This window comes from Anomaloglossus baeobatrachus, chromosome 11 (assembly GCF_048569485.1).
Source record: "Anomaloglossus baeobatrachus isolate aAnoBae1 chromosome 11, aAnoBae1.hap1, whole genome shotgun sequence".
NCBI lineage: Eukaryota > Metazoa > Chordata > Amphibia > Anura > Aromobatidae > Anomaloglossus > Anomaloglossus baeobatrachus.
This window is the reverse complement of record NC_134363.1, coordinates 4446618-4461807: the sequence shown is the minus strand read 5'-3', so window position 1 is coordinate 4461807 and position 15190 is coordinate 4446618. Positions and strand designations below refer to the sequence as shown.

At 52.0% G+C, this 15190-nt stretch overlaps 1 protein-coding gene across 1 annotated transcript in view; it reads right to left on the bottom strand.

Moving 5' to 3' along the window:
• LOC142255956 (tyrosine-protein kinase STYK1-like) overlaps positions 1 to 4403 on the bottom strand; it is a 145262-nt gene extending 140859 nt beyond the window's left edge. The window contains exon 1 of the mRNA XM_075327419.1: positions 4136 to 4403. The gene's annotated coding sequence lies outside the window, so the exon portion shown is untranslated. The remainder of the gene's footprint in view (positions 1 to 4135) is intronic.
• Positions 4404 to 15190: the final 10787 nt, after the last annotated feature.

Below are 15190 nucleotides of genomic sequence, written 5' to 3'. Positions count from 1 at the left end.
CTCCATACAGAATGGGCCCCACATAGCCCTCCATACAGAATAATGGCTCCACATAGCCCTCCATACAGAATAATGTGCTCCACATAACCCTCCATACAGAATAATGGGCCCCACACAGCCCTCCATACAGAATAATGGGCCCCAGGCAGCCCTCCATACAGAATAATGGGCCTCACACAGCCCTCCATACAAAATAATGGGCCCCAGACAGCCCTCCATACAGAATAATGGGCCCCAGACAGCCCTCCATACAGAATAATGGGCCCCACACAGTCCTCCATACAGAATAATGGGCCCCACACAGTCCTCCATACAGAATAATGGGCCCCAGACAGCCCTCCATACAGAATAATGGCCCCACACAGCTCTCCATACAGAATAATGTGCTCCACATAGCTCTACATACAGAATAATGGGCCCCACTCAGCCCTCCATACAGAATAATGAGAATAATGGGCCCCACACAGCCCTCCCCATACCGAATAATGGTCCCCACACAGCCCTCCATACAGAATAATGGGCCCCACACAGCTCTCCCCCATACAGAATAATGGGCCCCACACAGCCCTCCATACAAAATAATGGGCCCCACACAGCTCTCCATACAGAATAATGGGCCCCACACAGTCCTCCATACAGAATAATGGGCCCCAGACAGCCCTCCATACAGAATAATGGGCCCCAGACAGCCCTTTATACAGAATAATGGCCCCACACAGCTCTCCATACAGAATAATGGGCCCCACACAGCCCTCCCCATACCGAATAATGGTCCCCACACAGCCCTCCATACAGAATAATGGGCCCCACACAGCCCTCCCCATACCGAATAATGGTCCCCACACAGCCCTCCATACCGAATAATGGTCCCCACACAGCCCTCCATACAGAATAATGGTCCCCACACAGCCCTCCCCATACCGAATAATGGTCCCCACACAGCCCTCCATACCGAATAATGGTCCCCACACAGCCCTCCATACAGAATAATGGGCCCCACACAGCTCTCCCCCATACAGAATAATGGGCCCCACACAGCCCTCCATACAGAATAATGGGCCCCACACAGTCCTCCATACAGAATAATGGTCCCCACACAGCCCTCCATACCGAATAATGGTCCCCACACAGCCCTCCATACAGAATAATGGTCCCCACACAGCCCTCCATACAGAATAATGGTCCCCACATAGCCCTCCATACAGAATAATGGTCCCCACACAGCCCTCCATACCGAATAATGGTCCCCACACAGCCCTCCATACAGAATAATGGGCCCCACACAGCTCTCCCCCATACAGAATAATGGGCCCCACACAGCTCTCCATATAGAATAATGGGCCCCACACAGTCCTCCATACAGAATAATGGGCCCCACATAGCCCTCCATACAGAATAATGGGCCCCACACAGCCCTCCATACAGAATAATGGGCCCCACACAGCCCTCCATACAGAATAATGACCACTATGCCGGTACAGCTGAGGGTGTGATGCAGGGTGGGGGCCCGGTTCCATTGGACGTACGCTATTGGAGCAAGAGAAAAAAGTATTTGAAGACACAGTATAGGGAGCAAGAAATTTGAGGACACAGTATGGGGAGTTGGGGGGATGTATGGAGACACAGTATGGGAAGTGAGGGGATGTGAGGAGACAGTATGAAGGAGGAAATGTGTGAAGAGGCTACTGAAGGGGAATAGTGCGAGGAAACAGTATGGGGGGAGTAAAGTGTGAGGGGACACATAATAGAGACTGGGTAGTGTGGGTTGGTGGAGGGGCGATATAGTGAGTGTAGTATTAGGGGACAATGTGGGGGCACAGCAGGAGGTGGGGGGGACGTGAGATGACAGGGATCACAGTATAGAGACTGGGCAATATAGGGGGATACAATGTGAGAGGACAGTGTGAAGATGGGGCTCAGTATGGAAAGGAGAGGGCATATACCATAAGAGGGACAGTGTGTGCGTGATATTTTGTGCAGGGAGCACAGTGACGGGCAATTATGTTTTCAGGGGGACAACATAGGGCAGATATTTTTATTCAGGAGCATTATAATCACACTGTTCTTTTTAATGTCACTGTGTCAGGATGTGCTGCAGAAGACCGGAGAAGATGGAAGTCTGCAGAGACTAGCTGTGGATGTGAAAAGTCATCATAGCGTCTGGACAAGATGAAGAAAAGAAAGACGACTCCGATCAGACAACGTGATCGTGATCTATTGTGGTTCCTGTATGGTCCGCAGTCTGATGATGACAACAGATAACTACAACGCTCAGCCTCTCCTTACCTTTAATAAGGATATACTGGAAGTTCATGTGATACAGATGTACATGGGTCTGACCTGACATTATAATTAATGTACCATGTAGTGATGGTGATCCGGCTAATGTATTCATGGACAAATTAGGGAGGGAGGAGTTCTTGTCATGCTGTATTTCTGTATTGCTGATGGTTCTACTGTTGTATGTGTGTATTGATGGTTGTTCTGGTGATGTATTCCTGTTCCGTTTGTGGTTCTAGTGATGTATTTCTGCACCCATGATGCTTCTGGTGATGTATTTTTGTATTGATAATGGTCCTTCTGATGTATTCATGTTCTGATGGTGGTTCTGGTGACTTCCGGTCCTGATTGTAGTTCTGGTGATGTTTATGTATTTGTGTACTGATGGTGGTTCTGGTGATGTATTTCTGCAATAATGGTTCTTGTGATGTTTTCCTGTACTGATGAAGGTTGTGTGATGTAATCCTGTTCTGATGGTGATTTTTGGTGATGTATTTCTATACCGATGATGGTTTGGGTAATGTATTTCTGTATTAATAATGGTTCTAGTGATGTAATGATAGTTGTTCTGGTGATTTATTTTGTACTGATGGTGTTTCTGGTTGTGTATTTAATTAGTGATGGTGATTCTGGTGATCTATTTCTGTACAGATTATTTTTGTGCTGTTTTCATGTACTGATGAGGGTTGTGATGCTGTGTTTCTGTACTAATAGGAGTTCTAGTGATTTAGTTTTGCACTATTGGTGATTCTGTACTGATAAAGGTTGTGATGCTGCATTTCTGTACTGCTGGTGGCTCTGATGATGTATTTTTCTGTTAATGGTTCTGGTAATGTATTCTTGTTCTAATGGTGGTTCTGGTGATGTATTTTTGTACCGATAAGGATAATGGTGATGTATTTCTGTATTGATTTTGGTTCTGATGATGCACTTCTGTTCTGATGGTGGTTCTGGGGATATATTTCTGCACTGATGGGGGTTCTAGTGACGAATTATTGTACTGCATGTGGTTTTGGTGATGTATTTCCATAGTGATGCTGGTGATATGTGTCTCCACTGATAGTGGTTCTAGTTATGTATTTCTGTACTGATGGTTCTGTGATTTTTTTTTTCTTTTAATGATTAGGGTTGTAATGCTATGTTTTTGTTCTGATGGGGATTCTAGTGATGTATTTCTGTACTAATTAGGGTTCTGTTGATATATTTCTGTAGAGATGAGGGTTGTGATGCTTGTGTTTCATTACTGATTGTGGTACTGGTGATGTATTTCTGTACTAATGGTGGTTCTGATTATGTATTTCTGTACTGATGGTGGTTCTGATTATGCATTTCTGTACTGATGGTGGTTCTGATTATGTATTTCTGTACTGATTGTGGTTTTGATTACGTATTTCTGTACTGATTGTGGTTCTGATTATGTATTTCTGTACTGATTGTGGTTCTGATTATGTATTTCTGTATTGATTGTGGTTCTGGTGATGTATTTCTGTACTGTTGGTGGTTCTAGTGATGTATTTCTGTACTGATTGTGGTTCTGGTGATGTATTTCTCTACTGTTGGTGGTTCTAGTGATGTATTTCTGTACTGATTGTGGTTCTGATTATCTATTTCTGTACTGATGGTTCTTGTGATATTTTCATGTACTGATGAGGGTTGTGATGCTGGGTTTCGCTACTGCTGTTGGTTCTGGTGATGTATTACTGTATATCATCACACTATACATCCCACATATAGTCACACCGTATAAAATCACACTGTATATCCCATATATAATTACACATTATAAAATAACACTGTAAATAATCGCACCGTATATTATCGTACCATGCAGCTGATATTTGGGGGCTGCTCTCACCTGTGGTGCCTCATTTCCGCTGTCCGCCTGTAGCTGGGCTGTTTGTCTCTGTGTACCCGTCGCCGGTGACATCTGCTGACATCTCTGCTGGTTGATCTTTAACCCTGGGCGATGCACGTGTCTCCTCTGCTCTTGCCTCAGATCTGAGATCACACTACTGAAAGCACCACCTGTATCCGGGACCCCAGCATCTGCGCAGGAGATTCCCAGGTCAAATCAGGTGTCTTACGACCCCAAAATTGACCTGAGGAGATATCTGCTCCACAGCTACAGGTGGGGAACTGAGTGACTGTGGCATAAGGCGTAGCACTGCCGCTCCCTGCTGGATCATCTGTGTAACTGCAGCTCACAAGGCTGGAAATAGAGATAAGATAAGACCATGAACACTGACACTGATTAAGGGAGGACTTCAGGGAAGGGGGGGTTAGTATAGGGAGGTACAAGAGGGCTAAAGATACTGTAGGTAGGGATTAGGGGTCTGTAGTGATACTATAGGGAGGGACATGGGGTCTAGTGCTACTAAAGGAAGATGAGGGGTCCGCAGTGGTATTATAGAGAGGGACACAGGGTCTGATATTTGCTATAGGAGGGTCAGAGGGGGTCCGCAGTGGTACTATAGGGAGGGACATGGGGATCTGGTGTTGCTGGAGGAAGATATGTGTCCCGGGGGGAGGTAATGTAGTAACTGGGAACAGGGGCTCCTAAATTGGCCCTCAGGCTAGGGGGCCCTTACTGTCCCTTACCCCAGGGGTACTTCTGAAGGTGAAGAGGTCTGGACCGCCAGTATAGCCCCGACTCCTGATCAGCCCAGGGTCTAATACCCCCTCACCCCCAAACCAGGAGAGGGCCGGGACTGGAGTGGTGAATCCCACACATAAAAACAGATAGGGGAAAACCAAACAGACTCCCAGGAATTACGCACAGAGGTATAGACAAAACGTTCTCTGGAGGAAAGAAAGAAAAGGAAGGAAATAATTCATCAACAAGAGTTATATAGGTTGAAAAAAAAGCCCCCGGTCCATCTAGTTCACCTTCCTCCACCATTATACATTTGTCACCAAATTATTTATAACCAACAATGTTGTGTCCTGAGGGAATCATCTGGTCCTGATATAAAGCTGTTATAGTGTCGGCCATTACTGCCTCTTGTGGTCGCATTCCACAGTCTGACTGCTCTAACTGTAAAGAATCCTTTCCTATTTAGCTGTCGGAATCGCTTTTCTTCACCCGTAGTGACTGCCCCCTGGTCCTTAGTATTGTCTTCCCCCGCAGTGAGTGTCCCCTGGTCCTTAGTATTGTCTTCCCCCGCAGTGAGTGTCCCCTGGTCCTTAGTATTGTCTTCCCCCGCAGTGACTGCCCCTGGTCCTTAGTATTGTCTTCCCCCGCAGTGAGTGTCCCCTGGTCCTTAGTATTGTCTTCCCCCGCAGTGAGTGTCCCCTGGTCCTTAGTATTGTCTTCCCCCGTAGTGAGTGTCCCCTGGTCCTTAGTATTGTCTTCCCCCGCAGTGAGTGTCCCCTGGTCCTTAGTATTGTCTTCCCCCCGCAGTGACTGCCCCTGGTCCTTAGTATTGTCTTCCCCCGCAGTGAGTGTCCCCTGGTCCTTAGTATTGTCTTCCCCCGCAGTGAGTGTCCCCTGGTCCTTAGTATTGTCTTCCCCCGTAGTGAGTGTCCCCTGGTCCTTAGTATTGTCTTCCCCCGCAGTGAGTGTCCCCTGGTCCTTAGTATTGTCTTCCCCCGCAGTGACTGCCCCTGGTCCTTAGTATTGTCTTCCCCTGCAGTGAGTGTCCCCTGGTCCTTAGTATTGTCTTTGGAAGGAATAAGTCCTGCGCCGTCCTTTATATTGACCCCACATGTATTTATCCATATAAATGAGATCTCCTCTGAGACGTCTTTTTCCTCCTCCATTCCTTGTAATTATCTAGTTACCGCCTTTGAACTGACTGTAACTTCTGAATACTGATTCTGAAACCACTGCTCCCAGTACAGATCCCTGCGGCCCCCACTGCTCCCAGTACAGATCCCTGCGGCCCCCACTGCTCCCAGTACAGATCCCTGCGGCCCCCACCGCTCCCAATACAGATCCCTGCGGCCCCCACCGCTCCCAATACAGACCCCTGCGGCCCCCACCGCTCCCAATACAGACCCCTGCGGCCCCCACCGCTCCCAATACAGACCCCTGCGGCCCCCACCGCTCCCAGTACAGATCCCTGCGGTCCCCACCGCTCCCAGTACAGATCCCTGCGGTCCCCACCGCTCCCAGTACAGACCCCTGCGGTCTCCACTGCTCCCAGTACAGACCCCTGCGGTCTCCACTGCTCCCAGTACAGACCCCTGCGGTCCTCACTGCTCCCAGTACAGATCCCTGCGGCCCCCACTGCTCCCAGTACAGATCCCTGCGGCCCCCACCGCTCCCAATACAGATCCCTGCGGCCCCCACCGCTCCCAATACAGACCCCTGCGGCCCCCACCGCTCCCAATACAGACCCCTGCGGCCCCCACCGCTCCCAATACAGACCCCTGCGGCCCCCACCGCTCCCAGTACAGATCCCTGCGGTCCCCACCGCTCCCAGTACAGATCCCTGCGGTCCCCACCGCTCCCAGTACAGACCCCTGCGGTCTCCACTGCTCCCAGTACAGACCCCTGCGGTCTCCACTGCTCCCAGTACAGACCCCTGCGGTCCTCACTGCTCCCAGTACAGATCCCTGCGGTCCCCACTGCTCCCAGTACAGATCCCTGCGGTCCCCACTGCTCCCAGTACAGATCCCTGCGGTCTCTACTGCTCCCAGTACAGATCCCTGCGGCCCCCCACTACTCCCAATACAGACCCCTGCGGTCCCCACTGCTCCCAGTACAGATCCCTGCGGTCCCCACTGCTCCCAGTACAGATCCCTGCGGTCTCTACTGCTCCCAGTACAGATCCCTGCGGCCCCCCACTACTCCCAATACAGACCCCTGCAGTCCCCACTGCTCCCAGTACAGATCCCTGCGGTCCTCACTGCTCCCAGTACAGATCCCTGCGGTCCCCACTGCTCCCAGTACAGACCCCTGCGGTCTCCACTGTTCCCAGTACAGATCCCTGCGGCCCCCCACCACTCCCAATACAGACCCCTGCAGTCCCCACTGCTCCCAGTACAGACCCCTGCGGCCCCCACCACTCCCAGTACAGACCCCTGCGGCCCCCACCGCTCCCAGTACAGATCCCTGCGGCCCCCACCGCTCCCAGTACAGATCCCTGCGGCCCCCACCGCTCCCAGTACAGATCCCTGCGGTCCCCACTGCTCCCAGTACAGATCCCTGCGGCCCCCCACTGCTCCCAGTACAGATCCCTGCGGCCCCCCACCACTCCCAATACAGACCCCTGCAGTCCCCACTGCTCCCAGTACAGACCCCTGCGGTCCCCACTGCTCCCAGTACAGACCCCTGCGGTCTCCACTGCTCCCAGTACAGACCCCTGCGGTCCTCACTGCTCCCAGTACAGATCCCTGCGGTCCCCACTGCTCCCAGTACAGATCCCTGCGGTCCCCACTGCTCCCAGTACAGATCCCTGCGGTCTCTACTGCTCCCAGTACAGATCCCTGCGGCCCCCCACTACTCCCAATACAGACCCCTGCAGTCCCCACTGCTCCCAGTACAGATCCCTGCGGTCCTCACTGCTCCCAGTACAGATCCCTGCGGTCCCCACTGCTCCCAGTACAGATCCCTGCGGCCCCCCACCACTCCCAATACAGACCCCTGCAGTCCCCACTGCTCCCAGTACAGACCCCTGCGGTCCCCACTGCTCCCAGTACAGACCCCTGCGGTCTCCACTGCTCCCAGTACAGACCCCTGCGGTCCTCACTGCTCCCAGTACAGATCCCTGCGGTCCCCACTGCTCCCAGTACAGATCCCTGCGGTCCCCACTGCTCCCAGTACAGATCCCTGCGGTCTCTACTGCTCCCAGTACAGATCCCTGCGGCCCCCCACTACTCCCAATACAGACCCCTGCAGTCCCCACTGCTCCCAGTACAGATCCCTGCGGTCCTCACTGCTCCCAGTACAGATCCCTGCGGTCCCCACTGCTCCCAGTACAGACCCCTGCGGTCTCCACTGCTCCCAGTACAGATCTCAGCGGCCCCCACCACTCCCAATACAGACCCCTGCAGTCCCCACTGCTCCCAGTACAGACCCCTGCAGTCCCCACTGCTCCCAGTACAGACCCCTGCGGCCCCCCACCACTCCCAATACAGACCTCTGCAGTCCCCACTGCTCCCAGTACAGACCCCTGCGGTCTCCACTGCTTCCAGTACAGACCCCTGCGGTCCTCACTGCTCCCAGTACAGACCCCTGCGGTCTCCACTGCTCCCAGCACTTCTGGGCACGTTTCCCTTTACCCCTTCTTCTAACTGTTACCCATACCTCCCAACCATCTGGATTCAGCAGGACTGTCCCAATTTGAGGGCTCTTTCCCACAGTCCTGCTGTTCACAGCTCTTGTCCTGGCTCCTCCTCTCGGTGCAGTGAATAAATTAACTCAAGAAGAGCAGCGCATAAACTAAATTCTCATCTGCTCTGGCATACAGGAACAGGGATAGAACTCATCAGCTTGTCAGCTCTTTGCCCATAGGCAGCAGCTCTACCAATGAGCCTGTGTTGAGAGGCATTGGAGAATTTGGTAATCATGACCTGTATTGCAGGCAGAGAAGCCGAAAGCAAATTATTCAGTTACATAGAGATATAGATAGATATATACTGTACATCTATGTAGCTGAATGAAGAAGTCAGATTCCATTGTTCCCATAAAACTGCAATAAAGAAAGGAGAAGAAAAAAAATGACAGAAATATGATTATATTCTTCACCATCCACTTGGAATCAAACCAGCAACTTTCAAACACATAACAGCAGCCCTATCTGTCCTATCTGTAGAGCCACCAGGTTTGATGATGTCAGTGGAAGGGGTTTACATAGATGAAGCTGCAATGCGGTCTCTGATTACACAATTGTACAGAGCAGCGTCTCTGTGTCATGTATTGTGGAGGGCGAGGAAAAAATGTGTTTCTTCTAATAAAATTACTAAAAAATATATATACAGTATATTAATGTCATTGTTATTGCACTTTATTAAAAAATAATAAACATCACAAATAAGCACATAACATGGACAACACAGCAATCAGGTTATTTATGGGGATCCGAAAATGGAGAAAAAAAATGGCTCAATTGATTATTTTTCTCTATTAAACCAATAAAAATGTAATAAAAATGTATCACTGAAATCGTGTTCACATGTAGCGTTAATGCACATATATACATACATTTTTTGCACATATATTCTGTTGTGTTTAATTGTCCAAGCAAAGTGGATGTTATTCCATGAGAAGACGCCGCTGAACTCTACGGTTTTTGGGGCTTTTTTTTTCCTCTAGAGGTTTCTATGTGGAGCTTAAAAAAAAAACACATGGAAAAAAGTGCAGATACTCCGAGCAGAATCCAAGCTTTACTGCATTATAAAAACGCAGATTCACCGCTGCACCAAAAATGCAACAAATAATGGAGAAAAGGCAGAAAAAACGCAGCAAAGATGCAATAATCAGAGACGATTGTTATTGTGTAATTTGGTGAACACGACAGAACGTCCTCATGGTGTGTATGTGGTACTGCACCTTAGTCTGCTCAGGGCAGTGGGTCTGAAATGCAGCGACACATACACAGTGCCCCTCCATCCTCATGGTGTGTATGTGGTACTGCACCCTAGTCTGCTCAGGGCAGTGGGTCTGAAATGCAGCGACACATATACAGTGCCCCCCCCCATACCTCATGGTGTGTATGTGGTACTGCACCTCAGTCTGCTCAGGGCAGTGGAGCTGAGAGGCAGTGACACATACAAAGCGCCCCCCGTCCTCATGGTGTGTATGTGGTCCTGCACTTCAGTCTGCTCAGGTCAATGGAGCTGAAAAGCAGCGACACATACAAAGCACCCCCCCCATCCTCAGTGTGTATATGTGGTACTGCACCTCAGTCTGCTCAGGGCAGTGGAGCTCAGAGTCAGTGACACATACACAGATTGGCCAAATAGAGTGTGCTGTGTTTTCCAGAGATCCCATAGACATAAAAAAAAAAAAAATCAAAGTAAGATTATACTCACCTAATCCTGATTCCAAGCACCGCAGCCTCCGTGTCCTCTTCTATGGCAGCCTGAGGAGGCAGCTCGACACGATGATGACTCAGTGCTGCCATCCTGGGCACACCAACGTCTGCTAAGACCCCGGTTTGTAGTGGTCTGCGGCTCAGGAGACGGGCAGTGATAAAGCCCAGAGGCAGCGATAAAGCCCGGAGGCAGTGACAGGGCCCGGAGGCAGCAACAGAACATGGAGCTTTGTGCGATGTCACAGGACTAAACTGTATTGGGGGCAACGTGACGCCAACATAGTTCAGTGCAGTGGTCGCAGACGATTTGGGGCTCCGGGCAAGAAGTTAGGGGCTCAAGCCCTGGATCTTTGATGCCAGTGACGTACCAGCCAGCGGGGCCACTGGGGTATTGACTGGTGACTCCGTGTGCCAGGTCGACACTGGATAGATGATAGATAGATATTGCACGCTATACAGGGCACACACATATTATACATAACACATGACAGGTATGGCACACTGCACGTTATACTCATACAGTGCACACAGCAGTCGTCTTCTTCCTTCCCCACCTCCAGCAGAGCAGTGGTTCTGTAGTAGCAGCTTCTCCGGCCGGAGCAGAGTAGGCGCCCCTGCCCCCTCTTTCTTGTGAAGACGGGAGAGGACAGAACACAGGGCACAGAGGAGGGGAGGGTGCTCCCTACTGGATCCTGACCACCGCAGGAGCAGCAAGTGAAAGTGAATTGCTGCTCCCTGCAGCACCCTCTCTGCAGCCGGCGCCCTGTGCGACCGCACCACTTTCACATAGGTAGAGCCGGCCATGTACCTACCTCTGGGTCCTGACCTTCCCCAACTCCACCCTCCTCCATTGTACTGGCCCCAGCAGAGCCGCTCAGTGAGCTCTAAACTCCTCTCCAGGTTTGCAATGCTCCTGAGTGTTACCAGCTGCATATTTAGATCAGTTACCTGGGCTTCCAAATATGTAACATGCTGGTATCGAGTGGAGTGCAGACATATTCACCCTGGAACGACTGTACAAGGCGTGCAGACATCTCACAAGACGCACGGCGGGGAGCAGGGTCCATGGAGCACAAACTAAATGGGGATAAACAGTACAGAGAAAAGTAATGGAAAACTAGAAGATAGCAGCGATGCTCTTGTGTCACACTATGGTGGAGGGCACGGGGCCGGCAGCAGAGGGACAACAGGTCACAGCACAACCTGCTGTTAACCCCTCGCCTCCCTGTCGCCGCAGCACACACAGGAGGAGTCCGTTACAGGCTCAGGCGTTGCACATTCACCTCTTTTCGTCAGATATTAAGGTTCATTCTCAAAAACACTTTCACCTTTATTTCTGGAATACTGGCTCGGTCCGCATCTCGCCGGCACCGGTTTACGTCTCACAAGGATTTCTTCTCCTATCCCCACGTCACAGGGTCAGCAGTCGGTCCTCTGGCACCTGGGCACCATCTACAACCTAAGCCCTTCCTTACCCTCACTGCACTTCATATTCACATAGGGGTCCGCATCCAAGCAGAGGTCTCCCCTTTGAGCCAGGCCATCCAGGATCTCGCGTGCCACAGCTGTGGGGATGACCCATAGTGTCAGGATCTCCATTCAGGAACATCTTCACTCTACATGTCTCTGGTCCCTCTCTCTTTCTGACTATTCCCTCAACTAGTCCTTCTATACATCTGTCACGCTCCCCGGGTCCCCTGTCCTGCTCCCCGGCTCACCTGCCACGCTCCTCGGCTCCCCTGCCTCGCTCCCCGGTTCTTCGGTCCGGTCTCCGCCGCTCCCCGCTCTCCAGCCTCCATTGCCTGCGCTTCCCAGGCGTCCTGGTCCCCGCTCCCGACGCCCGTCGGCTTCTCAGCCCCAGCCCGGCTCTGCTGCTTCCTCCTCACAGCTTCCTGCTCTGGCTTCTGGCACCCGGGCCGTGCGCATGTGCATTAGGGCGCGCGCGCGGTCATTGACCCTTTCTTAAAGGGCCAGCGTCCACTGACAGGAAATGATGCACTCAGGTACTGGGTATAAAGGGGTTTAGTGTCCAAGTGGGCGGGGCCTGTTCTTCGTGTTTCCCAAGCTAGGAGTCAGGTCTCCTTGTGTTCCTGTGAGATACTCACCTCTCTCTCTTCTAGAGCCGATCCTGCCTTGCCATCCGGTCCTGCCGAATCCCGCACCCCGAACGCTGCCTATCTGCCATCCTGACAGTCCGTACCATCTCTGATCCCTGTGGTGACCCGTCATCTCGCTCTAACGGTTCCGGACTCCGCCTGACATCATCTCGGCTTCCGAACCTGAGCTCCGTCACCCGGACTACCATCAGTGACTCCGTGGTCCCAGGGACTTCTCCATTATTCTCTTGTGCACGGACTGCCCTGCTACCTGTAGTGCTCCAGCTACCGGACCCCTTACCATCATCAAGGAGTTCGGCCCAGTGGATCCACCTCCTGGGTCTGCCCGTCCACCTGGCCCTAACAGTAAGAACAGGCCATGGATCCCGCTGAAGCACTAGCGGCCTTGCAGGAGGAACTCCAACGCCAGCGTGAGACCCAGACCCGCATGCTGAACTTCATGACTTCGGTGGACGCCCGCTTGAACACGCTACAAGCGTCAATTACATCTTCAGCATCTCGGGCTTCCACTAGCCAATCCACGGCTCCAGCCCCCGTGGCAGCCTCTTCGGATGCTTCCAGACTTCGTTTGGCCTCACCACCCCGGTACGCCGGAGATCCCAAGACCTGCAGGGGTTTCATAAACCAATGCTCCCTCCATTTCACGCAGCTGCCGCATTTGTTTGCCTCCGACCAAGCCAAGGTCGCGTTCATCATGTTCCATCTAGAGGGTGAGGCACTGGCGTGGATGAACCCCTTGTGGGAAAAGGAGGATCCTGTGACCACAAACATCCAGGAGTTCCTGCAGGCATTTCGTGGCACCTTTGACGAGCCCGGACGCGCCTCCGCGTCTGCCTCATCTCTTCTCCGGTTACGTCAGGGGACTCTGACGGTGGGTCAATACGCCATCCGTTTTCGCACCTTGGCTTCGGAACTCGGGTGGAACAACGAGGCTCTAACCGCCGCCTTCTGGGAAGGACTCTCGGGTCGAATTAAAGATGAGCTGGCTGGCCGTGACGTACCGTCCACCCTGGATGCCCTGATTACCCTAGCGACTCGAGTGGACATTCGTTTTCAGGAGCGATCCAAAGAAGTGTCCCGTGAGAGACGTCCGGTACGGCATTCCTCTCCTCCGCAGAAGCCCGCCGTACTTCAGTCAACGGCATCGGGTGTCTCCGTCCACGAGCCCATGCAGATCGACCGTGTGCGGCAGTCTGAACAACGCCGAGCAGAGCGGCTCGCCAAGGGCCTCTGCTTCTACTGCGGAGAGGGCACACACCTGCTACGCTCCTGTCCAGAAAGGCCGGGAAACTCCAAAGCCTAGGGTTGGTAGGAGAGGCCACCCTAGGTGCTGGGACTCTCTCAGACCCGGTTATGTGGACTGTACAAGTGACAACGGGAGAGACGCGGTTCACGGCTGAGGCGTACCTCGATTCTGGGGCAGCAGGCAATTTCATCCAGCAAGCCACGGTGGACAAGTACCAGGTGCCTGTTACTCCACTCGACAAACCCCTAGTGATTGCCTCTGTGGATGGAAGACCCCTCTCTGACACCATCTCATGGATCACCAAGCCGGTCGAACTGCGTATCGGTGCCCTGCACACCGAGACCATCACTCTCTACGTCCTTCCACACATGTCCCATCAAATCCTGCTGGGACTTCCCTGGTTACGGACACACGAGCCATCAGTCAGCTGGGGCACTGGTGAAATCACCCAATGGGGCTCTTCTTGCCATGAAAACTGTCTGAAGACCATACAACCCATCCGACGACCTCCGGTTCCAGAGTCCCTACCGGGACTGCCCTCGGCCTATTGGTCCTTCGCGGATGTCTTCGATAAAAAGGAATCAGAGGTACTTCCGCCACATCGTCCATACGATTGTGCCATCGACCTGCTCCCGGGAACTACACCTCCTCGAGGACGGATATATCCGCTGTCTCCAGCCGAGACAAGGGCCATGTCTACCTACATCACAGAGAGCCTGGCAAGGGGATTCATTCGGAGATCCTCCTCTCCTGCTGGAGCAGGCTTCTTCTTCGTTAAGAAGAAAGAAGGCGACTTACGCCCATGCATAGACTACCGGGGATTGAACCAAATCACCGTGAAAAACAAGTATCCCCTGCCGCTCATCCCCGAATTGTTTGATCGGCTTAGAGGAGCTCGTGTGTTCACCAAGTTGGATCTTCGGGGTGCCTACAACCTGGTCCGCATCCGCTCTGGGGACGAATGGAAGACCGCGTTCAATACTCGCGATGGGCACTATGAATACTGCGTGATGCCCTTCGGCCTGTGTAACGCACCAGCAGTCTTTCAAGAATTGGTAAAAAAAAAAAAAAAAAAAGTAGTTATGCTACAAATTCTGGTGGCCGGTCACCACCATGCCATGCACGCCTGATTTTGGTTTGCTTTGTATTCCTCCTGTTGGTAGCTGTTCAGATTCAGTTACCTCACCCCTTTCCACAGGCAATGCTAATTAAGCACCATCTTGGATCTGGTCCGCCTTTATCAATGGTTGCTGTTTGGCACTGGGAGGATCAGTTCTGATATAGTCCTGGTATGGTGCAGAGCTTGCTCCACATGCTGGGACCTGGGCTGGTCTCTATCCACAAGTGCCTTTTTTGCAACATAGAAGCGGTTATATACAGGTTACAGGTATGTGTGCTCTAGTATGGTTCTGATTTTAACTTTATCTAGGAGGCCGCATGGCACATGAAATACAGAATGTAGAGTAGGACCCCCCTATTGAGATTTGCCGTGACGTTGGCAGGGGTGGCTCAAAAAATTGATCAATTATTTGCTAAAAATCTCATTTTTTTTATTGTAGTACAGTTGG